The following is a 5,654-nucleotide window of genomic DNA, read 5'->3' on the forward strand; positions in this document are numbered from 1 at the left end:
GATGGTACCTCATTGTGGTTTTGATTTGCATTTCTCTGATAATGAGTGATGTTGAGCATCTTTTCATGTGTTTATTAGCCATCTGTATGTCTTCTTTGGAGAAATGTCTGTTTAGTTCTTTGGCCCCATTTTTTGATTGGGTCATTTATTTTTCATACCAGGGAAGTTATTTTATCAGTTTCTGTGAATCCGGAATCTAAAACTATCTTAGCTGAGGCTACAGTTATCCAGTGGATGGACTGAGGCTGGAGATGGTTCAGTGACATGGCTGTTGAAGGGACTGTTCCTTACCACATGGACTTCTCCATAGGACTGCCTGAATGTCCTCACAGTTAGGCAACTGGCTTCTCCCAAGAGAGAAAGAGACTAAGGTGGAAGCCCCCATACCAAAACACATACATCGCTTCCACTTTATTCTCTTTTCAGCATCTAGTCACTAAGTCTAGGCCACACTCAAGTAGAGAGGAAATAGGCTCCACTCCAGGAAGTGAAGAATATCAAAGAATTGGTGGGCATCTATTAAAACCAACACGCAGATACATTAACTTTTTGTTCTTTATAAATACTGAAAATGTTTTCCTTTCCACTTTGTTTATACAGCATGTCACCTTAAAGAAATAATTAATCCCACCCTTACCTACTGATTTGAAATGCCATTAAAATCCTGGATGAGTATTTTCCATTGATCCATATATAATATATTCAATATATAGCTATTTCTACTCTAGTGCCACATCACTATAACTATTGATTTTTCTCTCTATATAATTGATCCTATCTTGTTAGTTCTAATGACTAAAAGGTCTATCTTTTGTATGTGTGTTTCCCATTTTTCACATTCAAATTATATTCTAAAAACAAAATAACATCTAGAGCTGTGATGTTCAGTTAAATCTTTAACAACAGGCTCTCCAGGGAGAACAAAATGCCCTACTTTTTAGCATGTACTGATTTTTCTCCTATAAATACTGGTTTTAAGCTAGCAACTCACAATGTGGTGTTTCCTCCATACAGATATAATCGAGATAAATAATTTCAGAGCATAAATAACAGTAAAACAGTTAAGGGCTGAACTGTGTGTCACCAAATTCATAGGTTGAAACCCTGCCCCCAGTATTTCAGCATGTGACTCTATTGGGGATCTGGCCTTAAAAGAGATGATTAAGTTAAAATGAGACCACTGGGGTGGACCTGAATCCAATCTGACTGGTATCAACCTAAGAAGAGGATATTTGAACATGGGAGGCAGGCACACAGAGAAAAGGACAGTGTGAGGACATAGAAACACGCAGCCAGCTACAAGCTAAGGACAGAGGCCTCCCAGGAAACCAAACCTGTTGACACCTTGCTCTTGCATTGCCCCCAGAACTGTGAGAAAATAAATTTCTGTCACTTGAACTACTTAAGCCTTTTGTTATGGCAGTCCTAGCAAACTACAAAAGGCAGTACAGTAATTAGACTGTGATGAGTTTTCAGTACTTTTTAAAAATTCTCTTTAAATTATGCTTGCACAATTTTTATGTGTGACCACACGGCACGGCGTGAGGGTTCTTGGTTCCTGGACTAGGAGTCAAACCCTGGCTCCCTGCAGTGGAATCTCAGAGTCCTAACCACTGGACCACCAGAGAAGTCCACCATTTTATTTTCCTAAATAAGTTTTTTAAAGAAACTTGTAAAGCTTTCTTTATTTGCTGTCTTAAGCCAGGTTTGTGCACAGCACGCAGGATCCTAATTCCCTGACCAGGAAATTGAACCTGTGTACCCCGCATTGGGACCACACAGCCCCAGCCACTGGACCGCCAGGGATGTCCCCAGAACTAATAGTAAATGTGCTTTTCAAAAGTAATTAAGGACACCTTGCCCTCAGTTTGGATTTACCTTACAGATAAAATCCCCTCTGTTCCTCCCTCCACTTTGAGAATCCCTGACGAGGCATAAGGGAAGGACCAGCCAGCGGGTATCCCCGTTTACGCGTCACTGTAAAGTGGAGGCCTTAAAGGACATAAAGGTGAAGAAAACCTAGACAAACTTGAGCCAGTCTTTTAAAAATTACCAATGATAAACAAACGGGCATTGCCTTGGCAAGCAAGACTTTTAATGACAGGCTGACGTAGGCTGGCAGAGTTTGAGAGAGTGGTTTTTATAACAGGCGAGCTCATTTAGGCTGCAGTTTTTAGCATAACCTGGCTGGCTGCGACTTGTGGCCTCGCACCTCCCAGGTGGAGGTCACAGACTCTCTTGTGGTGAGGATCCCTAGACAGAGGGACACTAACCACAGGAAGAAGAGAGAGATGGCGAGGTAAGGACAGTTTTTTGAGGGACAGAGGAAAGGAGCCCTTTATAGGTACGGAAACTCCGGTGTTAGCCTCGACAAGCGGATGTGAGGAAGCACCGGCTCCTTCTACTCCTCTCTGAAGCCCAAAGGAACAGCCGCGGCTTAAAGGCCCTCGGTTCCGCCCTGGGGCCTTTGTTCCGGCGCTTAACGTTCCAGAGTCAAACGCCTGAGGGATGTGGGCGGGGGCGGGAGTTGCAAAGCAGCAAACCGGGGGCGGGCGGAGCGGAGACCGCGTCACCGCTGCGGCCGCTAGGGGGCGCGCGAGCCCTTGCAGCCGCCCGGCCCCCGCGCCTGCGCAGATAGCCGCGCACGTGACCGTCGCCCCCGGGAGTCCGCGCCCCCGCGTGTTACATAACCCGTGCCCTGGCGGCGGCGTGGGTGGCGCGTCTGGCTCGGAGAGCTGGGAGCGTTACCAGCAATCGCCATTTGGCCACCACCCTTGGGTTTGGCGCAGTGGCTTTTCATTTTTTGAATCCCGACGCTGCCATTTACCAGCTCTAGTCACAGACAAGTTGGTTAGCCTTTCCGAGCCCCAGTGTATGAACCTGTGAACACTGGGCCATCTTAGTTGTGTGGATTAAATGAGAGGTGATGGGGTTGCATCAGGCACACTTAAAGTGAGCTCAACAATTAGGGCTTCTCTGGGGGCGCAGCGTTAAAGAATCCTTCTGCCAATGTAGGAGACAGGTTCCATCCTTGGGGAAGCTTCCCCTGGAAGCTCCCTGCGGCAACTCACCGCACGCAGTACTCTTGCGTGGAGAATTCCATGGACAGAGGAGCCTGGTGGGCAACAGTTCAAGGGGTCGCAAAGACTTGAACGCGACTGAGCACGGGAGTGTGCACACAAACACACCAATTCTCAGATTAAATAGGGTGGCAGGTCTCCAGGTACTGCTCCCCACCAACGGTGGGACTGGACTCTGCCCTTGGCTCTAGGCCTGAGCCTGACTGTGGTTCTAGTGTTTTGCTTTTCAAACTAGTGTTTTAAGCTGCCCCTTTTCTGTATAACACGACCCACCTTCTGAAGGCAGTCTTAACAGTTTCATCTGGCACCCACCCAAAGAAGCAGAAGTCCCTTCCTGCGCTGGGAGGAAAACAGGCTTACTTACCGAGGGCTATCTCCAACGTGGCACAGGAGTATGACCTTAAGAAATCACACATGCAATTGAGATTTAATAGATGTGTGAAGCCAGGTCATCAGGTTCTCCCGTAACTGTTACAGGGACAGCAAAGTACATGTGATAAATCTTTAATGAGGAATGAGAAAACACTAAACTTATTCCTAGAAGAAATGAAGCAGAAATAGGTGCCTCACAATGGCCATACATGGCAGAAAAGGAAAAAGAAAAACAGTCTTGTCACAGTTCACACTTCGGCCAGACAAGAGGGCGTTGGGATGGAAGGATTTCACAACTAGCCAAGGATGGCATAACAGGTTTAGAAACCAGATATGTTCCAACCGTTTATGAGGCTGTATCTGTGGTGGAACCTACCCAGATCTACTAAGAAGTATTGGCCAAAGCGCTGTCCTCCAGAATATAGCGAGGTTGGTATCTTATGAGGGGGACTTGCCTGGCTGCTTTTATGTTTCCAAACTAGAAGCCCAAGACCCTGGTATAAAAGTAAGGAAAGACTTTGTGGGGGCTTCCTGGTGCCTCAGAGGTAAAGAACTCACCTGCAACACAGGAGAGTTGGGTTCAATCCCTGGGTCAGGAAGATTTCCCGGAGGAGGAAATGGCAACCTGCTCCAGTATTCTTGCCTGGGGAATCCCATGGATAAAGAAGGCTATGATCCACGGGGTCTCAAAGAGTCAGACACAACTGAACAACAACAAAATGAGCTCGTGACCACCTCTTCCACCTCCTTTCCTGGAGGCAGTGCAGCAGAGTGTTTAATAAAGCCAGAGAGTTCTACAAAGATACAAATCCCAGTGTCCTTAAAAAAAAATTTTTTTTTTTCTTCTGTACACCAACATTTCAAATGCAAAGTCCTGGGTAGTTGCAGTATTTTTCCTGATTTGCTTTTACAGCTTACATCCTAGAAGCAAAGTTGGAGATCAGAGAGAAAGGCCTTGGCTTTGTCATTGCTACTCACAGGTGGCAGTACCACTCTGCAGTCCCACACACTTTATGAATGTGCTCATAAAGGCATTGAAGTCTTCCTCCCCCCAACATCACCCCTGTCCTTCGCTCTGCTGTAAGCATGAAGGTCTGTTTCAAAGTCACATGCATGAGGCTGAGATTCCTCCTTGAGAGCCAGGGAGAGCTGATCCTGGGCTTAATGTGGTCATGAGTTGAACGATTTGAAGATGCTCCAATATTTCCAGGTGCATCCTTTATATTAACTGGCATGGAAACAAGCCTCAAACAGTTCTTGCATGTTGGGAAGAATGTGTTTAGAACTTTAAGGGTTTTCTGTTGACAAAGAAGTGAAACTCACTGAGCAGCCATATCAAGTGGATCATGGTGGCTCTGTGGAAGAAACTGAAAAACATGAAGAACAGAAAAACTAATAAAGAACTGAGGAACTGATAAAGAGGAAGAACCGAACAGCTCAAATTTTCATAAACTTGTTACAGTGTTCCATGCTGTAAAATAACTGAACAATTTCATTTCTGAACAAAATCCCTCTGTGTAGAGAAACCTGAAAAGTACATGTGGTTAAATCTATACATTGTAATTCCTTGTAACCCAACAATTCTGCGCATAAGTATGCCCCCGACAAAAATGAGCTGCCTAGGTCCATCAAAAGACTCCTGATAACTGTACACAGTAGCTTTCTCCATAGTAGCTAAAAATGGAAACAGTTGTGGTATATCCATACAACGTGCACATGCTGTGTGCTCAGTTGTGTCTGACTCTTTGTGACCCCCTGGACTATAGGCCGCCAGGCTCCTCTGTCCATGGAATATTCCAGGCAAGATTACTGGAGTGGGTTGCCATTTCCTCCTCCAGGGGATCTTCCCAACCCAAGTCTCCTGTGTCTCCTGCATTTCAGGTGGACTCTTTACTTGCTGAACCATCAGGGAAGCCCACTCATACAATGGAAAACTCAGACAACTATCATTTCATGCAACAACATGGATGACTCTCAAAGACATAATGTTGAGAAAAAAACAGGTCAGACACAAAAGAATACAAAGAATACATACTGTATTGTTTCATTTGCAAGAAATCGATGAAGTCAGTCAGTCCGTCAGTTCAGTCGCTCAGTCATGTCTGACTCTTTGCCACCCCATGGACTGCAGCACACCAGGGCTCCCTGTCCATCACCAACGCCCACAGCTTACTCAAACTCATGTCCATTGAGTAGGTGCTG

The sequence above is a fragment of the Bison bison genome, unplaced genomic scaffold (genome assembly GCF_000754665.1).
Source record: "Bison bison bison isolate TAMUID 2011002044 unplaced genomic scaffold, Bison_UMD1.0 scf7180017864213, whole genome shotgun sequence".
Lineage (NCBI taxonomy): Eukaryota > Metazoa > Chordata > Mammalia > Artiodactyla > Bovidae > Bison > Bison bison.